The sequence below is a fragment of the Polypterus senegalus genome, chromosome 1, assembly GCF_016835505.1.
Source record: "Polypterus senegalus isolate Bchr_013 chromosome 1, ASM1683550v1, whole genome shotgun sequence".
NCBI lineage: Eukaryota > Metazoa > Chordata > Cladistia > Polypteriformes > Polypteridae > Polypterus > Polypterus senegalus.
The window spans coordinates 279264456-279279621 of NC_053154.1; the positions used below are offsets into that span (position 1 = coordinate 279264456).

Genomic DNA, 15166 nt, shown 5'->3' on the forward strand with positions numbered 1-15166 from the left:
AAAAAGTTAAACCTGAAAGAGGTTAATACTGTGAAGATGCAACTGGTAATAACAGATTTATTACCCTTGTACATGTCCCACAAAGCCACTAGAGAGCACTGTGGGTTAGGTTCATAGATATACTGTAAAGGACTAACAGTCTAGCCCACCTTGGTCACACTCTGTGGTATGGGGAACCTGCTGGGAAACCTGGTGCTGGTAGTGAGTGTTGCTTACCTGATCTCTACGCTCTGTCTGATTTGCACTGTATATGCGCAGAACGTACATGTTTGTGTACCATTGATTGTCTTTTACGTCACTGCTCACTATCAACCTTTTATTTTACAACGTGAGCACTCATACAATTTGTATTGCATATGTGAAGTGCCCTATGTCAGCTTTGCACCCCTTTTTCACAACTGCACTAAAAATTAAGTTTTTCAATGCTGCCCAATCTACTGCACGTGTATTATTTTACAACACGAGTCACCTGCTTAATGTTGCACATGTGAATCATTTTTTATATTACTGTTCAGTTTGTTTCCATTAATTAATGTATTCTTTGCATTATTTTTGTACCAGCAGGGTTTTGAATGCTGGCAAGGTACCTTGGAAGTTCTTGAAAAAGGTTAACCAGAAGGGTTCATGGACTCAAGCTTAAAATCATCTTTTATTCGGTATACAGGAGGTCATGGAATTGAGAATTATCCACTGCAGATGACTGGATGGGTAGGAGGAAGAAAGGAAGGTAAGCCAGAAGAGTAGAGAGAAAAGGCCAGAATGGTGTAGGAAACAAAGCAAGTGAATTTAGGGAGGACAGAAGGCTTAGGTTTTATTTTCTTCCCTCACAAGTTTCCTTTTGATCCAGCTTTGTTTGTTCACTTGGTTTGTTAATAAAACCCTTTTTCTTTTATTACTTTTATCATTCTGGGATACTTACAAGTACCTCCTACACTCCACAGTATATTTGTACATATTTATTATGAAATGTAATTAATTTGTTTCATTTACAATAAGAGAATGTGTGACTGCTTCACTTTGTGGTTACTGAAACATTTTATTCCGCTATTCTGTATTGCACCAAAATAGACATTACAAAATCTAATAATCAAAAGATTATTCAGTGCAATGTTTATTAAGTAAAATTCTCTATTTGCCCCATTGTGTGATGCTCATATTAAGAGACTCCTGTGCAAGCACTTTTATGCATGTATTTTACTCTGGTGTCAGCCCTGCAAATTCAAAAACAATTTTACTTCCTTGTTAAAACTGAAAAAGGAGCTGGAAGCAGCTTGTTTCTAGTTTCAGGCTAATTGGACTACATACTGCATTCTTCTCAAAACAGTACTTAATTCTAAACTCACTACCAGTCACACGTGCAGTACATGTGACAAATTGCAGCTTCACAGGACTCTTTGAGATAATGATACACTGTGTCTGTGAACTGTCATCCCCACCTGCTGGTCTCTGCTAAAATAAGTTTTCAGCAGTCTAGGGTTGCTTCTTGCTTTGTGCTGTTTGCAGCTGGGGCAGGTTCTGACTCTCTTCAACAGTCTGATGGATTAAACTGGCTCAGAAAAAAAAAATCTGTTTTTATACTTTTAGACAGATTTAGATCTACACAACAATGATATTTGTTAACTTCAAAACAGAGTTCAACACTGGACATGTGCAAACAAAAAAAATGTTATGTCATTGTTAATTGTGAAGCATTGACTAAGAATGATATTTGACTTAAACTTTACTTTTTATTACAACCTTTTTTGTTTTATGTAACTGGAAATTTAAAGCTCACAATATAATTTTTTTTTCAATAATTAGATATCTTTTCCATGACTCTAGGCATATAATCTAAGGTATGACTGGGAAAGTTAAACAGGCTTCTATAAAATGGCAAAGAATGTGCTAAGCAAGCTACATTGTAATTTAATCTCAAAAATACACCCACATTCTTCCAAAAATTACTTCCACCATCTTGCAAGAAGGTGACTAGAGGGTAGGAGGCTATAAAACCAAGGTTATAACCAGGGTTGCACAAGACAGAAGGAGTTTTCACCAGTAGCCTTCAAAGAGGGAGATACTCTGTTCATGAAATAAACTTTCTTTATACAAATGTGTGAGCACAAGGAATGATCAGAGCAATATGCCTGGCATGAGTGATTTGTACTCCAGAAGGGCCTTAAAAAGGGGCCCCTCTTGAATGAGAGAGACTAGAAGGTGACACCTGGACTAATAAACATGAGTGATCCTCTATACAAAGAGATGCAATGAGATAAAGAAGAAATGCAAGAGGCGGCATACTGTCCTTTTGGTTACGGGGTACATGGCTGTCTGAAATTGCAGTAGGGCGAGGTAGTTTGGAAGCTACCTAACACATGCTATCCTTTAAGGGGATTATAAGAAGTCACTTCTAACTGGAAGTAATTCCATAGATTGGCAAGAAATGGTCTAAAGATGGGGTTGAAAGTCAACTCACAACCAGAGGCTAAATACTGCAAGTCTACAGTCAGAAGGATATCTGTTCCTGAAGGGTAAACTGGCAGAAGGAAAAGTGGCAAGTGTCTGAGATAAACAGACATGGGAAGGGGTGCTCTAGTGTAATATTATGATGGATAAATGGGTGAGTCTTAACTATGAATATTTAGCACCATTTTTGTTTATTGCTTGCCTCTTTGTTGTTTGACTGGGTGTGTTTTAGATGTCCTCCTATTATAGCCTCGCTCACCAAGTATCACAAAAATAATATAAAGCCCATCTCAAAGTAAAGTTAGTATAGTTACTACAGTATAAAATTGTTTTCTCTAAGGAATGCTGAATCAGCATTAGCATTGGGTCCTCTTTGTTGATTCACGTTTCAGTAAGTTATATGTAGACAGTATTGTAAGAGTGTAGAGGAGGACAGGAGAAAGGTGTGCTGATGCCATTGTATTAATATTCAAAACAAGACTGTGATGCAAATTATCAAGCCCTATGTGTGATAACATGATCTGATCCTATAGCAGGCCAGATGCCACTGTTGTGGTCATAAATGTCCTGAAGAATGATGATGTCCAGATGCTGTGTTGAAATTAGCTTCTTTCCGTAATCCCATAAAGCACCTTTGTGATGCCCTGGATTGAAACATTTGGAGACATGACCCTCTGCCTGCCAATGGCCAGCAACTTCTGCATGAATGGGATAACGTACACAAATGTGGTTTAAGAGGTTCATAAACTTTGTGTACCAGAGCATCAAGCAGTGGTGGCTGCAAAAGATGGACATGCAAGATAATGAAGGACAATAAGATTACTGTCATTGTTCACAGTTGTTAATATTTTCCTGATATTTTTATATTCTCATGTGTTTGGTATTATTTCAGCAATGAAGGCAGAAATCAAAAAGGTTATGCATTTCTTTGTTCAATAGTGTATACCTCTGAGTTATACCTATGAACTCTGTTCGGGACTCTCAAGAGACTGAGCGAGGACTCTGAGTGTCTGGGCTTGCAAGTGTCCTGGATAAAAAACAAGATCCAGGCCTTTAATGAACTCGAGCACAGCCATTAGCAGTGTGTCTGTCTGTGGATAGAGTGTCGATCTAATCGAGAGGTTTACTTACCTCAGCAGTGACATTCCTGTCTCTGGTGACTTCCTATGAAGTCATTAGATGGATTGAGAGATCATGGGGGTTATGAGGTCATTAGAAAGAGGTGTGTGGCACTCCCGATATCTTTGCAAAAGGACGAAGGCCCAAGTCTTTAGAGTCGTGGTGCTTCCTGTTTTTGCTATATGGTTGCGAGACATGGATGCTATCTGGATACTTGAGATGAAGACTGGACTCCTTCGGTACTGTGTCTCTTTGGAGAGTCCTTGGGTAGTGCTGGTTTGACTTTGTTTCAAATGAGTGGTTGCTCATGCACTCCCAAATGAGGCACATTACCTGCATTGTGAGGGAGTGTCAGTTATGGCACAACGGCCATGTGGTGTGATTCCCTGAGGGTGATCTGGCTCACAGGATCATCATTGTTGAGGACCAGGGTGGCTGGACCAGGCCAAGGGGATGCCCATGTAACACCTAGCTGCAGCAGATAGATGGTCATTTCTGGGCGGTGGGACTGGACCATGTGTCTGCCTTGGGGGTTACCAACCAGGATACTTAGCTGTTTCATTGTGTGGTGGATGCAGCAACACACTGTACTAGTGCATGCTCCCCAACCTGACCTAAACTGACCTATGAGTAGTGCAATCACACCTCTGCAAAAAATGTTCAAAAATATATTAATTACTCAAAAACTGAAAAAAATCTAAAAATATAATGATACCAATTAATAGAACAAGCTGAGATGGCAAGTATCTGATACCCCTATCTGTGAAATGGTATTCTGAGGTCAGATCCCATCTTTCCAACTTCTTCTGAAATGCAAAAAGACCCTCTGTCGAAGTAAACTAACACATTACATTTATAATGTGGGACTGTATTTATCTGATTTAGAACTATAACATTGCACCCTTCGTTCAATCTGTAGTTAGTCCTCTTGTTACTTATGTTATTGCATTATGGTCTTGGGTTGAGGCACAGCTGAGGTACTGTTCAAGATGACACACTTATACAGCAACATTTCAAACTGATATTCTTCTAACGGTTACTATTTCTCCTTTCTGCCCTGGGCTTTTCACTGATTTGGCTTCCTTTGGTGTATTTTTGATGGGTCAGGGCTCGGAATATTCTAGTTATTTAGGTTCAGGTTAACTATTCTCACTTCCTCTTACTTCTTTTATCTCAAGCTGAAGTCAGACCTTAACAACAGTTCAGTTTAGCTATCTTCCCCTATTTCCCCTCACCTTCTTTATGAATTCTTTATGCTCTATCTCCCCATACAAAGCAATTCTTCACTTTTTTTATGCAGCTTGAACAGAGGCCTTACATCACCCCTGTATTGGAAGCATGACCTCCCATTGTCTCCTCCTTTATCCCAGAATTCAGTTAATAAACAAAACATTTTATTCATCTTCAAAAACCTTACCAACATATTCAGTTTAAACTCCAGCACTACCTACATTTAACACCTTGAAAAGTGATGCACAATGGGACTAGCCAAAGACTATTCACAAAATGTCTACTGTATTTTCTTTAGCATATTTTGGGACCGTTCCTCTGTTTCCAACTTTTTGTCCTTTGTCTGTGACCCTTTTTATTGAGTCTATTATTTTGATATTTCCTTCTCTATATATATATGTTTCTCCTGTATCTCTCTTCTCTTCCTTGGCCAATATTTTTTGAAAATTTCTACGTCCTAATTTCTGCAGGCTTTCTTTCTATAATCTGGTTGTTCTTGAACTGTGTATGTCCTGGATTGGTTGGTGATCCAGGTATCAAAATTTATATGTCTGCTGCGTGGCATGCCAGGGATTTTCCTCTTAGCCTTTAACTTTCTTGCACTATAGTTTTCCTTTCTTCTCCTCTTTTATTTATTTGCTTTAAAACATGTTGTAATTGTTCACTTATTTTTTTAGTTGTTAATCACAACCTGATTGTTACATTTATTGTTACACATATTGCTGTATTCAGAATTGATACATGTGTCAGAGAACAAAGAGAAAAAAATAACTTAACATGACCAGCTCTGAAATGTAACTTCACATTTGGAAATGTATGACAAGCAAAAAAAAAGCACTATCTCCATGTAGAATTTCTAAATTATATAAGGTGCAACATAATAATTTTGTTAGGCTAGCAGATCTGCTGTGTCTTCCATATCAAAACTTGAACTGTCAATACTTTTATGCAGCAGTACCTCATGATTTATGTTACTTTATCTAACTACGTCTGTCTGTATAATCTTGTTGAAAACAGAATTGTGTCTAACAATAATAAAGGGTATCCCACCTACCAATTTTATAGACAGACTTACTAATTTACTTTCTTCCCACACAAGAGAGGCGAGAAGAGTTGTTAAACAATGTTCAACTCCCTAAGATGTAGAAATTTTGTCAAGATAACAGAAATCACTTTTTCACCCCTTCCCACAATTTTCTGTTAATTTTACCCTATTTCCTAACCCCTCTCTCTCTCTCTCTCTCTCTCTCTCTTTAAGCCCCAGAGTCACTGTTTTAAGTCCAGAGAAACAAATTCTAGACAGGGTGCCAGTCCATCACTGGGTAAACACATACAGTCACAGACCAAATACACACTAGGGACAATTTAGCGTTGCCAAGTCACCTAACCTCCATATCTTTGGACAGTAGGAAGAAACCAGAGCACATGGTGGAAACCCACACAGACATGGGGAGAACATGCAAATGCCATGCTGAGAGGACCTGCAAACCTTGGTCTCCTTACTGTGAGTCAACATTGCTACCACTGCACCACTTTGCCAGCCCTATTATTAAATGTTTATCTGATAAAGATTCATTCATTTCAAAATTTTAAAAACATTGAAAAATACTATTATTTAAAACCTTTATTCCAAGTATGAAATATAAATGGTAAAGTTTTTTTTTTTTATTAATTAGTACCGTTTTGATTTACTGCATTCAATTTTTACAGCTGCTTACTCTTAACTCATTCAAGATATCCATCCATCCATCCATTATTCAACCCGCTATATCCTAACACAGGGTGCTGGAGCCAATCCTAGCCAACACAGGGCGCAAGGCAGGAACAAATTCCGGGCAGGGCGCCAGTCCACCTAAGGGCACACACCCCCAGCACACACAAGGGACAATTTAGGATTGCCAATGCACCTAACCTGCATGTCTTTGGACTGTGGGAGGAAACCGGAGCACCCAGAGGAAACCCACGCAGACTCGGGGAGAACATGCAAACTCCACGCAGGGAGGACCTGGGAAGCGAATCCAGGTCTCCTTACTGCAAGGCAGCAGCGCTACCACTGCACCACCGTGCAGCCCCTCATACAAGATATATTTTCAGTAAATAAATGTACAATATTTTAACTATAGTTATTTTGGCATCTGAATATAAATTCTCAGACCTTGGCAAAATTTATTTCTCAAAAAGCATAAGGGTAAACTACTGAGCAAGTATTGTGATGTTAATGAAAATCATAATGTAAATGCACAGAGTTGTGCAAACAAGACCATAAAGACCACTGTCTCTCACACATATTTCTTGTCGATTTTCAAATTAATTCAAATTAATATTCATGGAGTGCCTAAACACTGACTGTTCCTTGCTCATTAATCAAGTCTATATTCAGAAATATTTTTTTGAACTATATGTAAATTATCTACACCTCTCATCAGTAAGTACTTTTTCTTATTTACATTCTATAAAACGGCATACATTTATAAATGATTTTGTAAAATGTTTTCAGTATATACAAATGTTTATATTATGAGCAGATCTTTGCTAAACCACAGAAACAATCATAAGAATGACCATAACTGTTAGGTTTAATTTCAGACTCCATTGTAATTGTTTATAAAAATTGAAATAAGCTGCTGATTTTAGTAGTTATATTTCTTTTAAATAAAAATTAACTTCCTCATAACCAAATTTTGTCACATTTTACTGTGAAATATTTTGTATTTTCAGACAAATCAAAGCAAATATTTCATTTGCACTTGTTGGATATGTTCCTTTGCACTCAAAAATAAATTCTAATAAGCTAGTCTATGTGTCTAGATGTAGGCTGAAAAGAGTAGGCAGGTAAAAATGAAATAAAGGCTAACAGAGGCACAAGAACAGGTTTTGTCAAAGAGAGAGACAAATCAATAATCACAGCAGCTGATAGGCCACTAACATCCTGAGTAGTGTGTGTTTGCTGCAGCATATTTGGAACACACAGCAGGTAACACATCCAGGCACTGGTCATGTCAATAACTCACTAATTATTCTTGTATGTTTAAAAATGATTTAACAGTAGGAGTAATTATTGCAAATATGAGTATTTACTTGCACATCAACACATATTCAAAAGATGGCACTAGAGATAAAAGTTTCATAATTTAAAAGTACACCTAGAAAAAAATATTACCATCAACAAAAGAATGTTTTTGTTAATTTTACAGGTCTACAATCTACACTGTGCATGAGTTATTTGCCACAACCATTTGTAGGTAACACTTAAAGGCACATGGCAGCCACTCATAATACTGAATTAAATGGTTATAAGATAGCAGTGCCTTTACTTTGCAAAGAACTACTTGGTCTTATTAATGAAGTCTCAATTAAAGATAAGCACAAGTCAACTTTGATAATCACCTTCTCACTACAACAAAGAAGAGGCATGTTGGGTCATTTGCACTAGTTGTATCTATATACTTAAAACAGAGTAAAAAATACACGTTGAATGTATCTGGCTGGCTAGATGCTAAATAAGGATTCTACTTATGAAGTACACCTTAGTTAAGCTATTTTTGTGATACTACAACCTGGCATTTTAAACTACATCTTAAATACTCTATTACTCAGTTATTTTAATAAAAATAAAGTATAAGACATGCATTTATATATTTTCTAATCCACCTATCCAGTTCAAGGTCACATAGGGCTTAGGCTTAAGCCTCTCCCATAACACTAAGCTCAGTTTTAAGGACCAGCTTCAGATGGGGCAGCAGACCATCCATCACAGGGTGTACTCAGACAGACACCCTCATTCACACCAGGCCAATTTTGTGCCACCAATTAAAGGACAATACACATTTTGGTACAAGAAAGAGAAAACAAAAAATGCAATTGAAAAACCAACTTGAATATGGAGAGAATGTACAAACTCCATGTATGTCAAAGGTAAGCTAGGATTTGAAACCAGGACTCTAGAATTATGAAGCAGAAGCAGTAACCATAACTGTATCTACTGTAGAATACTGGTATTTGATTTTTTTTTTTATTTCCTGCATAGCTCTAGGAAGTAATCTAAATGTCCCAGTTAAATGAGTGGGTATTAAATAATTCATAGAAAAACTGTGTAAATGTGAAAAAAACTATGGTAACCCTAGGTCTTTGTATTCAGCAGCTATAATTTTTCTTCCACTGTGCCATCCTTTCCAAACGTACTGTTGAATACGGTGGTCCTACACCGGGTATAAATCATATTAAATTACAGCATATGATATAGTAATATTATTTTATCTTATACACATATGTTAAATACAAGAACAATATCCAGCAACAGTCAATAAATGTGAGAAGACACAGTGCACACAGCCAACATACTGCCTTTTGTGAACCAGCCACCATTAGTCTAAAAACCCCTCAAATATGGGGCAACTGATTACTTTAGGCACATCTGACATGGGCCCTTACTTCCATTGTCCTTCCCAAAAATAGAATACAATCAACATGAAATAATACTGCCAATAACCAGAGCTTACATACAAGAAGCCAAGATATGAGCTATGATCTATTAGCCCTTGCAGCAACCTAAATAAACTTCAGCACCATTCTGCTGAGATTATAGCAAACATCCATACTTAACTGATGACATAGTAGGTAATGACATTTAAATTCTTTTGAAAGATGGCTTGGTTACCAACCAGGAAAAGGCAGCACATCCATCTGCCCATTATCCAACCCGCTATATCCTAACTACAGGGTCACAGGGGTCTGCTGGAGCCAATTCCAGCCAACACAGGGCGCAAGGCAGGAAACAAACCCCAGACATGGCGCCAGCCCACTGCAGGGCACACACACACACACTAGGGACAATTTAGGATTGCCAATGCACCTAACCTGCATGTCTTTGGACTGTGGGAGGAAACCCACATAGACACGGGAAGAACATGCAAACTCCACGCAGGGAGGACCTGGGAAGCGAACCTGGGTCTCCTAACTGCAAGGCAGCAGCGCTACCCACTGCGCCACCATGCCACCAAAAGGCAGCAAATGACAGAAATATTTTACTGAAAACCTTTAAAAGAGGTTGACAGAGACACAGACTAGGAGGAAATATGAAAGCTTATGGTAGGGTAATAGACTTCTGGTGACACAATAGGTGCCATTAATACCAAATACCACATAAAGAGTGTTGCGTGTTGATTATCACTCAGGGGTGCATTTGTCTGACATTCTGGCAGAAAGCACTGTGTTTTGGTGGCTGCCTGACTTTAATGTGGATGTGAGTCCAACACAGAGGTTTAAAATCACCTCTTGCCTAAAGTCCTATGTAATGGAACAGACTGGATTTTCCAGGTAATTTACCTGTGACTAAAATAGAAAAGGACAAAATAAAAGAAAAAAACAGTACAGAAAAGAGCTGAGCAAAAGATGACCCAAAATTTGTGCATTCAAGAAAGATTATGCAGCAAACCCCAAATGCAAAATACTGTAAAAATAATTCAAAATGGACAATAATTTGAGTTCAAAACCAAAAGACAAATCAACTACTAACTGGCAAGGGTTTGTATAGAATGTCCAAAAATGTGGACACTGTGAGCTGTGTGCTACCAGATTTTTATATTATGGCTCCCATGATGTCAGATGTCACATTACCCATGTGTTGTGGCCTAACAACATTATAGCAACAATAAAATCAAAAAATCAATATAATGTTATGGTAAAGCTAATTATTGAATAAAAGAATGATTTCAATAAGTATTAAAATAATTCAAAATATCTCAGGGAATCATGCCACCTAGGAACAAATGTATTTTGGGTCTGCAGGAAAATATTCCGGGATATTAGCCAAGTTAATACACAAAATTCATTTATATCCTTCTTTATTTTATTAAGGTTGAACCAGAATTAATATCACAAAGTTCTTTCTTGGAATGCTTTTCATTTTTTATGTTGTTGGCATGCTAGTCCCTTGCAAAGTCTTTCCTTCAACTGGTTTCATACTGCCTTCTTTGATACTGGAGTTGAATTGATATAATTCTTCAGTATCACTTCCATCATTGTGCCCACTAATGTCCCACGTCTTGCACCATGAAAATGTGCACAGTGTCCATTAAGAGAACAAAAAAGAATCAAAAGAGCAAAAAATAAAAATTAGGAATACATTAGAACAAAGAAACATTTAAACTAATGTATTCCTGAATATGATGTTTACTGCTATTGTATGAACAAACTATGATAAATGGCAATTATTTAATAACACATATAAAGAAAAACAACCACAATAATGAATTAACCAAGAGATCCAGATACTTTAAGCTTGGGTTGGTAAAATGGGTGTTGTGACACTTATATAGTGTCCAAGAATTATTGTGAGGAAACAAAAAGACCAGGAGAAGATACACATAGTTTAAAGATATGGTAGGAAAAGCTAGGAGTCAAAGCCAAAAAGAGCCAAATTAACTAAGCTGCCATGAACCAAAGAAAAAAACTTGAATCAGAAGTAGAAGTCAAAGTGAAAGTCAAAAGAACCAGAAAACCTAGTGTTAGGGCCTAATTGGAAAATAAAGTTAACTATGGTAATACTTGAGAGATGTACATTCATTCATCAAGGGATAGTGAGTGTTTAGACCATCACTATATTTATCAATCCCATAACATCAGCAGCATGACGGTCATGCAAGGCATTGTTTAGCAATAGAAACAAGACAATAATAATATTAAGCTTTACAAAAACAATTCAAATTGAAAAAGACCACAAAAACAGAATAATTTTTATAAAAACACTATAGAATACACAAAAGCATACATATAAAAAACATTTATATTACAATGGGCAAGAAGACATCTAGGGGAGTGAATTTTCTTTGAGACTTTTTTTATTGGAGGGATTCTATTGGGGGAATTTAGTTTCTGGCATTCCTAAATTGTCCTGAAAGTGTTTAAACAAGTGTATGCATATGTGTGTTCCCCATGTGATGGATCACCACCCTGTCCAGGTGTTGTTCCTGCCTTGTATCTCATGATAGCTGGGATAGGCTCCACCATCCCCATGACCCTGCCTTGAATAAGGGGGTTAGGAAGATAGACTGAAGAGTACATTTTTGTTTCACTTTATGTATTTTTCATTTTGATTATTTTAAATTATGCATATATTTCTGAAACATTTGTTTTTTAAGAGCACCACCATTTTGGTTTTGGTTTCCATGATGTGCCTAATTGTTACAAGGAAGTATGATCCCAGAAGTCTTGCTGAGTTTTGTTATGTTCCAGCCAGGGTTTCATCCTTAATTCAATTGCTTTATTTTATTTTTTTGCTATTTTTACTTAAGAAATGTTCTGTAAAAATTATTTTGTTTTCTGAGGTATTATATTATTTATTGATTTAGTATTTATAAATAAAGTTAGCTTGTTAATGTCTCTTCTTTTTTAATACCTGTTTTTTGTATCCTTTGTATGCAGCCTAGGGGGAACAAGGTCACCTGATACTGCAACAGGGGTTCACGCTCAGGGGTACTTAAGAAGAAATTTGAAGATTGTACTTTTTGTTTTCATTCTTGAATTTTGTGGTTTTGACCCATGCTATAAGACACTGAGTCTCATTTACATCTGTTGGATTTTGTTCACTTCAGGTTTGCCTGATCCCCCTTTTTTGTACATTCCTGTTTTTTGTAATGATTTTTAATAATTTTGTAACTTTCTAAATAAAAATTTAAATATTCAAAGGACTTGGTTTAGTTTTATTGAACCAGAGGTTTTAATTGGGGGTTCCCTCTCTCTCCCCTTGATATTTGTGACTTTAAAAGCCTGGGTGCCACATTTTGTACAATTCTTAACTAGAAAATTTTGACTTAGTTTTTTTAATTTTGGTATTGGCTTGGACGCACAATCTTTGTTATTATTGTTATACAGTGGTACCTTGGTATACGTGCGCTTTGGAGTAAGTCCAACTTGGTATACATCCTGTTTGGATGCAAAAAATTTTGCTTGGTATACGACTTTTGTTTGGAATACGACTCGCGTGCTAGAACACCGTGCGCTACCCTTGTTTACCTCTCTCGAGACAAAGCCACAACTGCCCACGAGCGTTAGTACGCCAGTTGCTAGCATTCAGTGAACAACCTGCGCAATAACTCTGTGAATTTTCACGTGATTTTGTGTTTTTTTGCATAAATTTGAATTGATTGTTGAAAAGTATGTAGGTCATGCGTATCCGGGACTTGGCTGCTGCATACTGTATCCCGAGAACGACGTTATATATGATTGTGAAAAACAAAGACGTTATTAAAAAGTAAAGTGAGGTTAAATTTTTATTTATTTCATCTAATTGCTTTTGTATTTATGCATTTTAGTATTAAGCAGTGTTTAAGTTATTTCATACAACCCCATCAATGTATAATATACCAATAACAATAGGATTTTTTCATGGGAACGGTTTAATCATTTTCCCTTTATTTCTTATGGGAAAAATTCATTTGATATACGTCCTGTTTGGTATAAATCCAAGAATCTGGAACGGATTAAGGATGTAGACTGAGGTACCACTGTATTTTGGTTAACTTTGCTCAAATACTGTTTGCCAACTTTCCATCTCGTGGCAGTAAAAATGTTGAAGAAAGGAATGTTTATTTTGGTGAAGTGGCCAAGTGGGTGAGACACCCACCTCAAGACCTGTATAGTCAGGCTGAGAGAGGCAGCAAAATAGTGTTTCTCTTTGCTTATTTGTACTTTGTGTTCTCCCTTGTCAGTATTCCTCTATTTTGTGGATAAACACACTATTATTCCATATTCTGGTATCCTTAGTGTTATTCTGGTTTGATAGGGCTTCTGGTAGTGAGGTTCCTCCTATTGCAAATGCATAAATATAAGATCAATATAAATGTATTCAATTATTATTATTATTAAATGTTGTTTGCTCCACATCACAACTTGGCAGCTGTATGCACTTACAGTATATAGTTTTTATTAGTCAGACCAAAATAGTTAAATACAGAAAATTATTCCATTTCTTTATTTTGCAATCAGTTAAGGGTATTCCATAACCATGAAGTGCTGCAGGTTAGTGTTTGGTTCTAAAATAACAAAGATATTAAAAGGTAACTTACAGTCACCAATTACCTAATACGCATATCTTTGGGATACGAGAGAAAAGTATGGAATGCCTAGAGAAAAATCCTCTGAGACAAAGGAAAAATGTTCAGACTCCAATGTCTAGGCAGGGATTTAAATGCAAGATTCTGGAGTTGCACACAGGACAAGGCTAAATTAATTACAAATAAGTATAAAAGGCTGTTCAGACTGGTTCTGGCTCTCCATAAGTCTGGAGTGAAATCAGCAGCTTCAGAAAAAGGATGGATGAATAGATAGATTTCACTAATAAATAGATTTCTTTCTGAAAGTCATGCTGTGCAATGAAATGCTTTGCAGAGATGCCATCAAGTTTGTGTAAAATAAATCCTGAAAGTTATAATTTTGTTTAACATGATCTGATAAAATAAAGGCTTCCCAATACTCCAGGTGGTTTTTGCAGGATTTATCCCAATAAATTGCAAATATATACTGGTGTTACAGCTGTCTTAATGTCCTTGGGTTATATGAAACAGACAAGGCTTGGTAAAAATATCAGAATATATACTGTAATGTACACAGAAAAAGTCCTTAGTTACATATAAATATACGTATATTTAAAATATTATTTGATACAAGTCAGTAGTCTGGAAGGAATGTTTAGGATATGATGGATTCTATTAGCACTTTTTAAAAGAAACCCTGGAACATTCCAGCTAAGTAATGATAAATACTTGAAAACATACTACTGCATCAGAAACATCCTATTGTCCATTTAACCAAATGAGCTGTGATTTAAGCATCAAATTTCAAACACTCAAAAGATAATATATATGAATACTTTGTGGAAACAGAATAAGAATAATTGGCTGGACCTGACATTCAAATTTAAGGAGCCAAACTTCATCAAGTTTGTTAGTGTCCACAACAAATATTTTACATGTATAACAACATGAAATATAAGAAGCCATAAAGGTTGAAAAGAAAAAACTTAATACAGATTAATAGAGATTAAATGAGAAATCAGGGTTCCAAATAACAGAATAATTTTAATGCTAGAAGAAACAAAGGCACTAGTTAAAGAGGCACCTACAAAACCCTGCACACTGTTCACAAACACAAAAATTAAGGTATCCATCTGTAGAACTCTCAGCTTTTATGAAAATCTCCCAGTGGTATTCAAATATTCAAGCAGTGTTACCTATATTCAGAGGTCCACCAAAATTGTTTAAAAAAACATGTAAATGTCATTTGGAAACAAAAATGATTAGGTAAGTTTTAGAGCTAGGCAATTTGTCATCAAAGATCACTGATTTAAAATCAGAGTGGGATGAAGAGTATTCAT

General features: G+C 36.4%; 1 protein-coding gene and 1 long non-coding RNA gene across 6 annotated transcripts in view; one reads left to right on the forward strand and one right to left on the reverse strand.

Moving 5' to 3' along the window:
* The window catches only part of ldb1a (LIM domain binding 1a), a 165583-nt gene that overhangs the window by 138705 nt on the left and 11712 nt on the right, over positions 1-15166 (reverse strand). The gene's annotated exons all lie outside the window — the stretch shown is intronic.
* LOC120542637 lies at positions 150-12393 on the forward strand. Of its 2 annotated transcripts, none has more exons than XR_005636219.1 (3): positions 150-201; positions 565-727; positions 12217-12393. It is a non-coding gene; the product is annotated as an uncharacterized LOC120542637 (long non-coding RNA). The 2 variants fall into 2 exon arrangements; XR_005636218.1 differs by having other exon boundaries at positions 171-201; positions 562-727.